The sequence below is a fragment of the Wyeomyia smithii genome, chromosome 2 (genome assembly GCF_029784165.1).
Source record: "Wyeomyia smithii strain HCP4-BCI-WySm-NY-G18 chromosome 2, ASM2978416v1, whole genome shotgun sequence".
NCBI lineage: Eukaryota > Metazoa > Arthropoda > Insecta > Diptera > Culicidae > Wyeomyia > Wyeomyia smithii.
Genome location: NC_073695.1, coordinates 194,650,320 through 194,666,079, shown reverse-complemented (window position 1 = coordinate 194,666,079; position 15,760 = coordinate 194,650,320).

Genomic DNA, 15,760 nt, shown 5'->3' with positions numbered 1-15,760 from the left:
CCAGCCGACCGATAAGTAAGTACCAACCTTACCAAACAGTCCCAAGCCGTGGTGTGGCCTTTGCTGTACGTAAGAGTCGTCTCTATTCCACTCGGTCCATGGCTGCAGTTTGCCAGCTCTGCAGTCTGCGTAGGGTCCGCAGGTCGTCTTCCACCTGATCGATCCACCTTGCCCGCTGTGCACCTCTCCGTCTCGTCCCTGACGGATTGGTTTCAAGAACCATCTTTACCGGGCTGTCGTCTGACATCCTTACAACATGCCCAGCCCACCGCAACCTGCCTATCTTAGCAGTGTGAACGATAGATGGCTCCCCAAGCAGCTCCTGCAGTTCGTGGTTCATTCGCCTTCTCCACACTCCGTTTTCCATCTGCAGTCCACCGAAGATGGTACGCAACACCTTCCGCTCGAAGACCGCAAGGGTGCGTTGGTCCTCCACAAGCATAGTCCATGTCTCATGCCCGTAGAGGACTACCGGTCTGATCAGCGTCTTGTAGATGGTTAACTTGGTGCGGCGACGAATTCTACTCGATCGGAGCGTCCTCCTGAGACCAAAGTATGCACGATTTCCTGCCATAATGCGCCGTTGAATTTCTCTGCTTGTATCGTTGTCGGCAGTTACTAATGAGCCCAGATACACGAACTCATCAACCACCACGATTTCATCACCACCAATTTGAACTCGAGGTGGGAGGTTAGCACTGTCCTCTCGTGAACCCCTTCCTTTCATGTACTTCGTCTTCCAATCCGTTTGGCTTCAGCCTTTAGTCCGATGTACGTATCCGCCATCTTCTCAAAGGTCCGAGCCACAATGCCCTCCCCCCCCCTCCCCCACAACATTTTACCTACAGAATTAGTGAAAGTAACTAGAAGCCATGCGACTCTATGAAGGATCTAAGAGCCCCAATCATAATCTCGATTACGGAAATATCCATATAGAGTAGTATTCACTCATTTTCGACTGTTTCCTAGAAGTTTTCATCTTAAAATTCAAAATTTTATCTGAGGTCGATTTGTGACATCAGAAACCGATAGTCTTGGATTTCAAAATGGCATTTGGAGACAATCTCTGGTCTCTGTGCGTTATTCTGGTTCCTTAAACACCCATATTAGAAACCGGAAGTTAACATCGAAAATTTGAAAATGGCGTTTGGAGTCAATATTTGGCTCCTGTTCATCGACCCGATTACTTCAGGCAGTTTTCCGAAAAAACTGGTTGAAATATACGGGAGAGTACGGGAGACCTCCCCGTCTTCCAGAGTATGGAGGAGTGTCGAACCTCCACCATTTGTGTTTGATTTGTATCAGAGCCCTCCCATTAAGAAGTGGGAGGGGTGTTGAACCACCGTGAAAATATTTGTTACTCCCAAAAACCTCCACTCGCCAAGTTTAGTTCTATTCACTTGATAGGTTCTTGAGTTGTGAAGAAATTTTAGTTTCATTTATATGAGAGCCCTCTCTCTGCCAGAAGAGGGAGGGATGTCGAACCATTATGGACATATTTGTTACCCCTAAAACATTCACTTGCCAACTTTGGTTCCATTTACTGGGTAAGTTCTCGAGATGTGCAGAAATTTGTATTTCATTTGTATGAAACCCCTCCATTCCAGAAGTGGTAGGGGTGTCGAACCAATATGTAAAGATTTGTTAGGCTGACCAGACGTACCGTTTTGAACGGGACAGTACCGTTTTTTCGACTATTTTAAACCGTCCCGTCTTTTTGCCATTTTGTACCATTTTCGGATGCTCCTTGAAAAAATCTAAAATAGAGCTTTGCATTGAAACTCTTCCTAAATGGAAAAAAAGTTTTCAAGCAGCCAGAATATTTTTAATATTACTGAGTACGTTTTGTGCCTTCCTGACAGTACCGCACCACTGCACACTGGGCCAGAAATGGAATCTAGCGGAACGAAATTAATAGCGCTGTTAGGGTTTGACCAATCGGTTTCCGATCTTCTACAAAGTTTTTTGGTATAGTTAGGGCGTCATTTTGGATGTTTGAATTGGTTCGAAATTTAGCCGCACAGGTGGCGTTGCGATGCCAACTTCTTTCCCTTATACGCTAAAAATCTAAAACTTTGTCGAAAACTGCAAAGCTCTAGCGTGTAAGAATAAAAAGTTGGTGTCGAAGCGCCATCTCTGCGGCCAAATCGCTAACTAAACTGAGCTTCAAGTTAAAGTTCTTATTACACTGAGAAACTTTGCTGAAGACTGCACATAGGTTGAATAGAGTATCAGAGTTCTGGACCGTGTATTCCATGCAATAAATACACAGCAATTGTATTTTTATATGAAACCTATGGTTATATTCAAACAAAAACACCAAAAAACACTTCTTTCAAATTTTCAGAAAATAAAGATTTTTTGATGGACAATTTTTAGAAAAAAACCATGGTTTGCTAATACTTGCTACCCGTTGAGATATCTACTTCACAGAATTATGCATTTTTTTCAAATTTTGTGTATTATTTTCACTTAAGTACTTCAGAAACTTCTGTACTCGGATGGAAACGACGTAATTATTCAATTTCTATCGAGAAAGAAATTGTAAGAAATTATTTCGAGTCAATTCATGAAATTATCACAATGAAACGTGAAATTCAGACAAAATTTATAAATACTCGTAGATCTCTGAAACTTGAAGAGTTAGAAATTTTGTATATTCTGTAAACTGCCGGTACCCGGATAACTGTCCCATAGTGAAAAACAACATGTTGAGAAAACGGTGATTCAATATTATCCGTGAATTTTCGGATTTCCAGCGATTACATCCAGAACCAATGACCATAACAGTTTCATGGCACCACAAGTTTATCGTTGAGAACAAAAAACCATGGATGGAATTGGTTTTACGTTATATAACTTGAAAAAAAGACAAAATAGGACAAACTATGCGGGTACATTTCAAAAGTACTCGCATATTTTGTTCCATCACATATAAATTCAACCAGCAACCGGCAGTATCATTTGCAACGTAGATTATACTACAGAAAAACAACATTAGTCTAGGTAATTAAATGACATACTTCTATATGCCTAAAATAATCCGATATACTCTAATCTGGAGCAAAATTATATGTTTGCAGTTTGTACCACCATGCAGTGGGACTGTAATGCGGGTACTTTCAATATGGGATGTTTTTTCGTATTAAATTCTTATAGAACAGAATATGCCATGGCCGGGCCAGTTAATAGTATGATGAGTCTTTACAATAAATATTGTGAAGTTATTGATTTAACGATGTCACGAAATGCTCTTAGAAAAATATTGAACACTAGAATTACATAACTATATTTGTGATGTTAGCAATAGTTTTTAAGATGTAGTCTACTATGATTGACGAAATAAATAAATAAATAAATTAAGTCGATTCCCGATGATAACTCAAAAGTGTTCAAAATCAGTATGGGACAGTTATGCGGGTACTAGCAGTTAAGTTTCATGAAATTTAGAGATCTACAACTTTGTCGAATACCGCAAAGCTCTAGCGTATAAGGGAAAGTAGTTGGCATCGCAACGCCACCTGTGCGGCTAAATTCCGAACCAATTCAAACATCCAAAATGACGCCCTAACAGTACCAAGAAACTTTGTAGAATATCGGAAACCGATTGGTCAAACCCTAAGAGCGCTATTAATTTCGTTCCGCTAGATTCCATTTCTGGCCCTGTGTGCACTGGAAGGACATCCCCTATCGTGAACTTACGAAAAAGTCGCGATTGAAAGTTGAGACCATGATAATTGTTAGTCAAAATCTCGATCATCATGTGATAAATTTCAGGAACTCATTGCAAAAAAATCACACAAATTCAGGATCGGGTAAGTGCATCAAAGCAATGTTTAATTGTTGGTTGGTAAGAATTTTCAAAAATCAATTTCATCATGTGTCCCGTTTTTTGAACCCTTTTGTCCCGTTTTATCCCGAGAAAATCTGGTCAGCCTAAGGTTTGTCCACATGCCAAATTTGGTTGTATTTGATTGATTGGTTCTTGAGTTGTGCAAAATTTGTGCTTCATTTGCATGGGACCCCTCTATTACAGAAAAAGGAAGGGTGTCGAAACATTATAGACATATTTGTTACCCCTGAAAACATTAACCTGCCAAATTTGGTTCCATTTACTTGGTTTCGAGATCTGCAGAAATTTGTGTTTCATTAGTATGGGACCTCTCCCTTCCTGAAGAGGGAGTGGTCTCAAAATATCTTAGTCACCTTTCTCAGCCCCTAAAACTCATATATGCCAAATTTCACGCCAATCGATTCAAGCCTATATGGATCAGACAGACAGAGAGGAATTTTTATATGTTCAAGATATAATTAGTTAAACTAGGTTGAAGAAAGCCATAATTTAAGTAGTAATAGATACTATTTGTCTGTCCTGTTTTGATATACTGAAGACTAAAGAACATTTGAATATATAAATTATAAATTAATTGCAATGGATAATGGAAACCACGTAGAAGCTCTTGAACCAGACTTTAGAAAGGCATACCAATGCTACTTTTCAAATTGCAAGCAATTGCCATTGAGTCAGGACTCTTAAATCACATTCAACTGACCACCAGCAAATAGTTAAACGCACAAACAATGTGTTGAATGCATAACGCAACAGTTGTGCAATGAATACATTGACAGAGATCGAAGTCAGAATATGTATCATTCACACAAAATCGTGATGTTTCGGTAGACTTCGTTACTTTCCACGAGTCGGTGTGCTCATATATACTCGATATTATTTCGCTTTGTGGAATATACCAAAACCATGCCAAGAACCGTTTTTGTAGAAACACCGTTTCGAGCTCAGTCTTCGTCCTATTTAAAATCTGTTCTCTAAGTTTTCAAACACTTAGAATTTTGATACTTGATAGCTTTAAAACAAAATGGGGTAAAAAAACATCGAAAATTTCCGATTCCTCAAAAATTCACAATGGCGTCACTGTTGCTCCTTAAGGTGAAATGTGTTCAAACTCGGTAAACTTTGTTTTTGGGTCAAAATACTTGAAAAAATCATACATAGAAACCAAGGCAGAAAAAAAGTAATTTTTTGTTGCAGTGTTATTCAAGGACGAAAAATTTTGCAAAAACACCGTGTAAAAACGTTTAAAAAAGACCTTGCTGTATTCTATACATGGTCTAAAAGAGCTTAATGTAAAAAGATGCAACCCAATATTATTCTATCGAAAAAGAATAACACCAAACATTTCGATATTATTAAAAATCAAATTGTGGGAGACGTTTGGGCTAAGTTTTTCTTCACTGCTTCCTTTTTGTGTTGGTTTGTTGGTCGTTCCACTAGAGGTTATCTTACGATCTTTATGAGAAAGAGTAGGAGAGTTCATTAATCCCCTATTCCCAGATCCTTCTGGCATGGCATAAGAACACTATTCGACGAGATTGTCAGAAAGATGTATCAGTGTCTCAGCTCTCATTAGCATTTACTGAAAAAGACCACATTGCTCGTTTCTGAAGGGGTTATATACCTTTTTAGTTTTCAAAAAATCGAAATTTTTTTTATTACTGTATCTTGACCTGCAACATCTTGAGGACATTTTTACATATTTCCATAAAGATCTGAGCAATAGGGAGAAAGTTAGAGCGATTTGCAACACGCCTCGCTACGGCCACATAAGCTAAACTTGAAATTTCAAACGCGATTATCTCGGAATAGTGTTTTTCCAAAAATGACTTTGCCGTGATCCTGATTGTAGGAAAACTACTGAGCCGATTTCCTTCATCTTTTTTTTTAAATTTTCGTTATTAAATTCGACGGTCCTTGAACGATCGCTTTTTGAAACATACAGTTACATTTTGCCGCAAAAAAATTTTAATTCAATTTTTAGCGCTCAAAACGTGCATTTTTTGAGAAAAACGTTCCCGTTTGCACTGAAAACAAAATACTCATAAAAGCGATCGTTCAAGGACACGGCACACTTCCAAACTAATGAAATAATATGAGTTTTTTTAATTCAGTTGACCAGCTAAGTCTCTATCAGGATCACCTTCCGGCCATTACTTCCGTAATAATTGGTATATCTCAAAATCAAACGTATTTTTTTGTTGTTGATGAAATGTACATTCAGAAACATACCTTTTTGAGGCAATAAAATTGGTGTTATGCACTTAAAAATAAATTCAAACTTCCCTCTTTTCTCTCGACCAAAAAGGTATATAACCCCTTACCCCGCTTTTTTTCCTCGCGCTGTTTGTACGCGGGACATACCGGAAGACCATGCCGAAATCCCTCGCAATAAAGACACTCTTCAGTGTCCTCACTGCAGGCGGTTTCAGGATGATTGTCTCCGCTTTTTTTACAGCGTGCCTTGTTGCAGCAGTAGATGGCTGTGTGGCCCGAATTATTGCAATTTTGGCAGTGCAAAACCCGCGGTACAAACAGGCGTACAGGCAGACGATTCCTGTCCAGAACGATGTAGTTCGGCAGTGTAGACCCGGCAGTTGTTATTCAGAAGGAATTCAAAGCCTAAAATTTCTTCTTTCCTTTATTGATGGATACTGAATGCAATTGCTTGCAATCCAGTATCTTTACATTTTAAAACACGGGGCTCTTGAAATAACCCACCCCTTTCTGTATTTCCTGCATACACGTCCTCGTGGCTGTTGGCTGTTTGCTGGAATAATCCTTCCAAAGCGCCTAGCAGGATGAAAAATACTCTAACGGCAGGCTAAAGAGATTGTCAACGCCGCTCCTAATGGCATAGCTCCGGCTGATGAACGGCTTTTGTTATCACAGTATCGGTACCGAAAACACAAGTAGCACGCGTATCGTCTGCACAATGCACATAGTCTTCTGTGCCGCTAAGGGGGTAACCAGCGCCCGGCGGCGAGAGGATTTGGGTGATGTGCAAACAATGTTATTTGTTCGAGCGAGCAAAAAAAAACGGAGCTATACTCGAATGCTCCCGTCACATTTCACAAATTTGGAATCGAATCACTGAGTATTACAACAACCAAAACCAGTTTGAATATTACAGCACATCAAATAATGAGCAAATTTTTGTCACTCTATCTCGTTATTCCGCCAACCTAGAGAGTTGTGATTTACAGCAAAGTTGTTCTGGATCAAAAGCTTGTGGTCAGAGGATAGCATGATTTGGATTTCTGTTCCTATCTAAGCGTATATGAAATGAAATCTGAATTTTCCACGAAAATAAAATAATCAAACATTTACATGGATTAACACGGTTCCGATGGCACAAGTCGGCAAAAATATCTAGCTGATGTTGGTACTATGTACACGTCTCTAAAATCAAACAGGAAGATAAGCGGTTCTAAGTGAGCTCCCTGTGGTATTCCAGACGTAGCGTAGTTGATAGCATAAGCCAATACATTAGAGAAAGTTTGAGCGGCGCCTTTGGCGTTGACAGCGTCTAGAACAGAATTCTAATTGACCTCGAAGAAAAACTCAGTGATACTGCTATGGTCGGCGTTTGAAAAATAGTAAGGTACGGCAGCGGATGTAACGTCGAGATCACGTTTTAATTCGACGTTCATGGTATCTAATAAAGCGAGGTGGTGCGGGACTATTTTCACTAAAGGAGCAGGGGTCTCGCAAAGTAAAGGTCTAAAATGCGGCTGTTATGGTTGGTAAATAAATATAATAAAATTCAGTGAGTGCAGCTGAACTATAACGATCCAAAAGAATGCAGCGTTAGAATGAATACTCGAATGATCCAAGTCCGGAAAGAAAAACTCGTCTCGGTTTTCTGTTGCTTTTGCAATTTCCAACACTGAGAAGACATATTGGCAATGAACAACAATCAATTCACGCTCATGTACTCTATTCGGAAGTATGTATGAAGTGCAGAGAAACAAAGTACAATCACCCAATTAGATCTCTGTCCACCGGAACGGCATGGTTTAACCGGTTGGAGGGAACTTTCATTGAACATCAACTTCTAGTGCGTATGTTTTCAATATTCTCCACTTACTTTATTTTATAAATTCCACCGCTTAGAAAATTGCATTCTTTAACGAAGTTGTTAGGGCCGTCAGAGGCTTTTGAACCATGGACAATTTTATCACAAGAATCCAACCACCTAGGAAGTTGTAATATTCAGTAATTCAGCGGATAAAATTTCTCAGAAAAAAAAACAGAGCTTTTTTTCCACTACATTGATTGGATATAACTTCTGTAGATACAAAGAAGTTCTTACAAGACTTTGGAAACTTTGAATTTCTCGGCATGGAAATCGTTGCTATAGACATACGATACGCATTATAGAAAAAAAACCGCTAGCCCTGACTGAAGAGCGAAATTCTCAAAAATGTAAGAATCGCAGGATAAATTAAGGTTAAAATACGAAAAATGCGTGCACATAGCAGTGGCATTTCGCTCTCGATCTTCTGAGAACTTTGCTGAACTTTCTAGGGAGTCGGAATCGCGAGATAAGTTAAGGTCAATATACAAAGAGTTAAGAGCAGACTAGCGCCAAGCAACGATGCAATTATGTACCAAACTGTCCATAGTCTTTCCATAGACTTTCTGAACAGTTCAACTGAAAACCACAACTTCCTAGGTCGTCGGAAGCACGAGATATCTGCCTTTTAAACAAAAAGTAATGTTCTGATTCTAAAACTTAGATGATGGGTGTAAAAACAAAAGGTATGGGGCTTAAAATGAGCTTCGACTATTTGATTAACTGGTTTGATTCGCGTCGAATGTTTATTGTCGAAATAAAACAGCCAACAAATTCCAATGTAGTATAATATAAATCATAAAGAATGACGTTTTGTATCGGAATGTATTTGCCTAATGCACAAACCATTCATTACGGTTTATTTTGAAGCTAAGTTATTTTGAAGCTTGAGTTTTACACCTAGATAAAAAAATCATTTTTCGAATGTAGTTTTCGTTGATAAAAATAAATCTTTTAACTACCACCGCTAAGTTGAATTCACTTGTCAATTTAATATCACTCAGACTGTCCGTCTCCTAAAGATGAACCCATTTGAAAATTATTCCGAAAAGGAAAATTATTATCTCCAATCGTCCACCAGCGATAGTTATTTATAATCGCATTCTCGCTAGCACACTGGTTCCGATGCTAGTATGCACCCAAGCTCACTGTCATGATGAAACGTGGTAACGGAAAACCGGCAGCGGTGATGTGCAGCTCGATTGGCTTTTCCCGCAGTAGTAGTGAAGCATTGCTACCGGTTGTTTACTTGCGGGCGACCCTCGTCGGTTTCGTCAAATTTGAACGAATGGAAAAGCCATGCCGAACGAATGCACGAATGTGCGACGGGTTACTTAGACGGGAGCAGGATGGTCATGGGCACAGGTTGAAGGTGCGGTAAACTATTTGGGTCAAAGCCAAGTACATTGTCAACCAACGAAGGAATATTTCTTTTTCAACGTTCCTATAAATTCATTATTGTTTTAGATCGTGACACAAATTAATTCAATTAATTTGATTTATGTTTAGCAAAGCGGTGCGGTGGTTACTTATTAACGACATTCTTCGACTTACGTGTAGCTGAGTAGTCAGTCATATTTTTATTATTTAATTTGATTTAACTTGTCGCGTATTGCAATGCAAAAAGCAACCGTAGCGTAAAAAATATTAGACACTTTAGCATCGCTTCACCTGTCCGCTGATGCGACACTAATCGACATAATCTCATTTTAATCTACCGACATAGATAATTGCATCGAATGAATGCACCAAGCAGTGGCAAAAATCAACATTCACTGTTCAAACGCATATGGCAGAGCCACGCCACATTGCAGCGCAATGAGCGTCGTTTATTAGCACCAACCAGAGAGCGGTGCCCCCTCCATTCCACAGCGATCAATGGGCGCTATTTATGGAAAAATGTAAACAAACTGTAACAGTTCCGCTGTGCAAATGTTTCCTGCTGGAGCACTGCTACCGGTAGGGCATGTAGTGCTTGTAATTGAATGATTTTTTTCTCATTTCCCGTCAGGTATCACTATTTTTTTTGCGACATTCTACAACGTTAGAAATCCATCCAGATTTTCCGGAAAAAATAAAATACAATTTCCATATTCAAAACAACTGACAAAAACACCCCTATAGCGGAGGCAGTGCATCAATTGTCCTAGCAGCGCAAAATAAAGCCTGTAACAATAATGGTTTGGTAGAAGTACAAGATTCGTGGCGCGAAGCGAGGCCGACGTCAAACAGCGTCGTCATCGTAGGTCCAATGCAAATGGCCGCTCCCGTGCTGACTCGACGCTTCAGCGTAATTTAGCTTAGCAGCACCACTGACTGGTTTCTAATGGCTTTGCCATGCTGACTGTGTTTAGTTGAAATTATTGCACATCGCACCAGCCCAGTCAGTGCCAACAGTGCACTAGGGTAGCCGGGGCTATTCCGGGTTCCGAAAGCGACAGTGAACGGAAGAGGAGTAGCGCCGAATTCCGAAAGGAAACTCTACCCTGCACGTGAACACGAATAGCCCTCCCACTGGACTTTCTGCACACTGCACAGTGTCCGGCAGAAGACCGGGTGTGGAAAATCGTTAAATCGACTGTATGTGCGTTAGAAAAAAACGGGAATTATTTTCCATTACCTATTGCAGGAAATGTTGCTGTACAGAGTCTATTTTTAAACTTAAAAACTGATGCGGTAATCAAACTGCACTTAATATTTTTCGAAAAATGGCTAATTCTGCAAAATATTGAGAGTTTTATAAGAAACGCCTATTCTCACTGTATGGTACCACCAACATTAATACTGCAGTTTTTTTTTATTTTTTTTTAGAAACTTGCTGACCTGCGAACTTTACCCGCCCCTTTTCAACCGGACGCTCGCATTTTACGCTTAGCTCAACTCTTTAAGTTTTGTACAAAATCTAGCAGCAGCTTCTTCTGTACGAAAATCCACATTTTCGTGATGTATTCCTCAAATTTGATCTCCTTGGGATGCTTTCGATAGGCCTTAGTTCCGGTGCGTTGAGGGGTGAGGATTTCATGTCCTTGGGTACGAATGTGACTCCGTTGACTTTGTACCACTTCAGGACATAATTTTAATAATGGCCAAAAGATCGTAGGTCCCTCGTGTTGCTTGGAGAGAGGAAGCAGACATATCTGTAGACACTCCGTGAGATAAATCTCCCCGTTGATAGTCCCGGTAGTCACGAACGGCGCACTCCTTTTGCCACATCGCTTGCCAAATCAGGTATTTTTAAACAAATTTTGAAAGTTTCTGCTTCCTTACTTTCTCAAGAACATCAAACTTGTTCCGAGTAGTGAAAAAACAGTAGTCCCGGAAACTGCCGGAAATTCGCCTTGTCGCATCTGGGTCAGATTTATCTTTTTGGCCATATCCCTCACCGCGAAGCATTGGGATTCCGCGTAAGCACTTCTACATCGCATTTCTCTTTCCGTTTGATGTTTAGAGTTTCGTTGTAACGTTTAATCACACGACTCACCGTTATCTGCACGATTTAGAGTAGTTTTCCGACATCCCGATGAGAGCGTTGACGATACGTGTAGGCGGCGTTGTATTTTTGGCTTTGATCATCGACGTGTAGAGGTAGATTCATACAGATCTGTTTCGTATTTATTTTTGGTTGAGGGTAGAGGAAAAATTAACTAATTATTTACTAAAATGTTTGCAAATAAACAGAGGATGTCTTGTTCATACGAATACGTCACTTAGCACATATTTTTAGAGTTTCGGGTTTATGTTTCGGAGAACATTGGATTTTGTTCGCGTAGGTCTTATTTGACAATGTTCAACTAAGAGGTGAAGCCCCTCTAGGCTGGCTGACTTAAAGATTGATTTGCTACTAATGAAAGTTACGTCAAACCGGTGGATATAAATAAGCGTATAACTAAATTATTAAGAGTCTAAACTCTACGTATTTATTCACCCACAACCACAAAACATAAAACAGTAAAATTGCTATATAAATTCAAAAAATGAACTGATAAAATACAAATTAAACTAAAAAGTCAGTAAATCACAATAGCTTCAGCTCTTCGTAGCTCTCAAAAGTCATACCTATAATATAATCAATAATCGACCTGCAACATCTAACAGATGTATCCCAGGGTCTCCCTTTCCTACTTAAATTTCCCATCTCACGTAACATTTATGAGGGCACGTAGAGTTCTCTGTGGTTCTCTTAAGTAAATGTTGGACTAACATTCTTTTTCCGTTCCCCAACAGTTGCAAGGACGTGGCCAGGGCAGTAACAATTCTCTGGAGACATCTGACCTTTGTTTAGCAACATTTGATTAGATCCCAAATTACATGTTGCTACTCACAAACGAGGTTAAATTGTTCTCGTAAACAGAGTATTGTTGCTGACACCACCTACGAAGTTGTGCAGCTGTTTATGCTATGCTATGCTATGCTATGCTATCCCGATGAGAGCGTTGACGATTTCCAAGGTGCTAGCGCAAAATCAATTCGCGACGTTGCTTTTCGGGCAACGACATTTTTTGCAATGTTTGAAAAACTGACAGCGATGAAAATACAGTGTATACAATATACTCCAAACTCCTTCTACCCAAATTTTCAAAACAAAATGTCCGCTTTTTTCATCTGTGCCACTGTGTTGTGGTAAACTGGTCGTATGCTAACAGAGAAGAGGGAGTTGTTCTCTTCGAAAGACAGCATGTCTGAGGGCGGATCAAACCAGATGTCAAGGGTGGATCAAACAGCGTCAATCCGGAGGGAACGGATGAACTATAAAATGCGGGGTAGGCCCGTCGCGAGACTAGATATCCGCAGCCCCAATACGAACACTCCAGAAGTAAATACGGACCAGCATCTAAGCGACGTAATAAGGACGATGATTGGAATCTCGGTACATGGAATCGTAGATTACTGAACGTCCCCGGTAGGAGCTGGATCAGCTAGTGCCACCTCGACAGTGTTGCGCTTAAGGAGCTAGGGCTACACACCGAGTCCAGATATGTGTAGGAACGAGGAAGGATCACAAGCGAGCGCGAGTTCGTTTACAGGTGGAAGCAGTTTTCGATGAGCACCTCAATAGCGAAGCAACAAAAGGAGGCGGAAAAGAAGCTCACCTTGAAGTGCCTACAAACGATAACCGTGTCCCAGTTCCCGATATCCTGGATATCAAATCACTAAAGAATAATCGAGCCGTAGGTAAGTACAGACTACCGGCAGAGCTCTATAAACACGGCACAGGCACTAGCAGTTATGGCAAATAATACCGTGCTGGATCGAACTCCGTACACCTAAGCACATGATAATCTTCGACGGTCAATATAAAATCAAGAAATCACATATTGCTTTAAACTGACATGTTTAGTTATAGGTTTACTTATATTTTATCACTATTTTCCAGCAAAATGATTAAAATCACTCCGAAACTCAAAAAAATCATGTTTAAATAGAACATGTTTTGAATCGAAATCCGTACACAGTTTTTTGTCTGAATCAAAACCCGTACAATTTTGAATCGAAATCCGCACACACGCGATATAGACTGGATCAAAGTCCATACAACAATAAATCAAACTCCGTATAGATGAAGAAGTACAAAAATGAACATCTTTTATTTATAATTTATCTTTAAATTACCGAATAAGTATATTTTGAGGATCAACTGGCTCCTAGAGTTTCACACGGTTTTCTAATTTTTGATATCAGCTGAAATAGTGCAATTTTCGTAGCGTTTCGTAGTAACCGGAACGCCGGAACCTCTCAAAGCTTCCCGGTACAACTTTCCCTTGCGCACCTCAGTCACAGCTCGTTTAAAATTGTTTGCCGTATATTTATACTTGTTTTCTTCCATTATATGCTGAAAACAAGAAGAAAGTTCAACAATATATGCATGATACACACGCTGTACGGATTTCGATTCAAGCAAATAACAAGAATCAAAATCCGTACGGCACAGTTTTTGTTGAATAAATACAACTTACACTATTTATTAGACAATATACAGCTCGAAAATGACAAAGACTTACCTTTTCCATCAATTTTAAAAAGATTCACAGAGTAAAACACTTATATCCCACTTGAAAATCGTTTTTATCTGAAGAACGTTTCCTTAGTAAATTCTCTAACGATACAACGAAATGACAACTGAAACCGATACACGATTGATTTTTCATTTTTAATATTTTTATTTCATGGCCTACTGGCGCATAGTTTTAATTTAACAGAACGCCAACAGCTCAACGGATATGTACATGTAACTATCATATGAATTTTCACTTTTATAATGCTTAAAACTGAAGAAAAACATCAAGGTGTACGGATTTCGATACTGTACGGGTTTTGATCCAGCACGGTACCTACACGACTACGGTTTTCCGGATAAACTAACGAGAACTATCAAAGCTACCTTGGATCGAGTAATGTGTTACGTGTGTGTATCGGGTACACTCTCGAAGTGCGCAAAGGGTTGAGACAATAAGATCCTGCACGTTATTTAACATTGCTTTTGAAAGTGTAACCCGACGAGCGGACTTCGAAACGAGAACCAGGATTTTCAGGTAGTAAACTCATAAGCATCACAGACGCCCTCGACGTTATTACGAGAAACTTTGCGGCGGCAATGTACGCTTGACTAAAAGTTGAGCCTAGGAGAGTTGGACTTGAAATTGATGCTTCGAAAACCAAAAACATGAATGGGAAATGCTTGAGAGAAACCAACATTCGCCTCCCATGGATGATGATCATGGACGGCAATGAAGTGGTAGCTATATTCGCATACTTGGAATCGCTCTTGACCGCCGATTATAACACAAGTAGGTAAAGAGATTCAACGACGCATTCAACCTGGAGATCGGGCCTACTTTTACCTTCACGGGACGCTTCGATCCAGTAGCATACGGTGTCGCACGAAACTGACGATGCAAAAAACCTAGACTTGTATTTCACCATAAACAATATTTGGCAAAGTACAAACCGAAAGCGGAGAGTGGCGCAGGCGTATGAATCACAAGCTGCAGTTACTACTTAGAGATATTCCCATTGTGCACCTGACAAAGGTTCAGCTTCCTGCAATGGACCGGACATTTCGCTAAAACACTGGACGACAGTACGGTTAAATCGGTTCTCTTCAAAGACCCCACTGGCACCAGAAACAGAAGGTTGCTTGACCAGGTTAAAGCGGATCTCCCAGTATCAAGGCACCTAGGAAATTGGTGACGTGTAGTAAAGGACCGGGGAGAGTGGAAGAAAAATCTTGATACGACACGAGCCACCACGGCTCTAGGTTGCAGAAGTAAGTAAGTGTTGGGCGCCGGCAATAACACCAGCAAAGAGATCCAGAGATGCATCCAGGCTGAAAACCGTGACCTTTTTGCCTTTCTCCTAGAAAGGTGTAGCAATCACTTGCAAAACCGAAAATATAAAAGTGCTCCAAAGGGCCGAATGGCATATATCACTCGACTCAGCTCGAAGAGCTGAGCATTTTCTGTATGTGTGTGTGTGTGTGTGTGTGTGTGTGTATGTGCAGATTTTTATTCTCACTCACTTTTCTCAGAGATGGCTGGACCGATTTTCATAAAATTAATTGCAAATGAAAGGTCTTATTGTCCCATAAGACCCTATTCAATTTCATTGTAATCGGATTTTTAGTTTCGAGGTTATGTATCAAATAGTAAAAATCATAAAACATCATTATCTCGAAAACTACACAACCGATTTGAACAAAATTGGTCTCAAAAGAACGGGCTATCTGGAAAACCCTTAACTTTTGAATTTTATAAAGATTGAACATTTTGTTCAAAAGTCATGAAAAGAAACGTGTTCTGAAGACTGTTTAATCTCACTCATGTTTCTCAGAGATG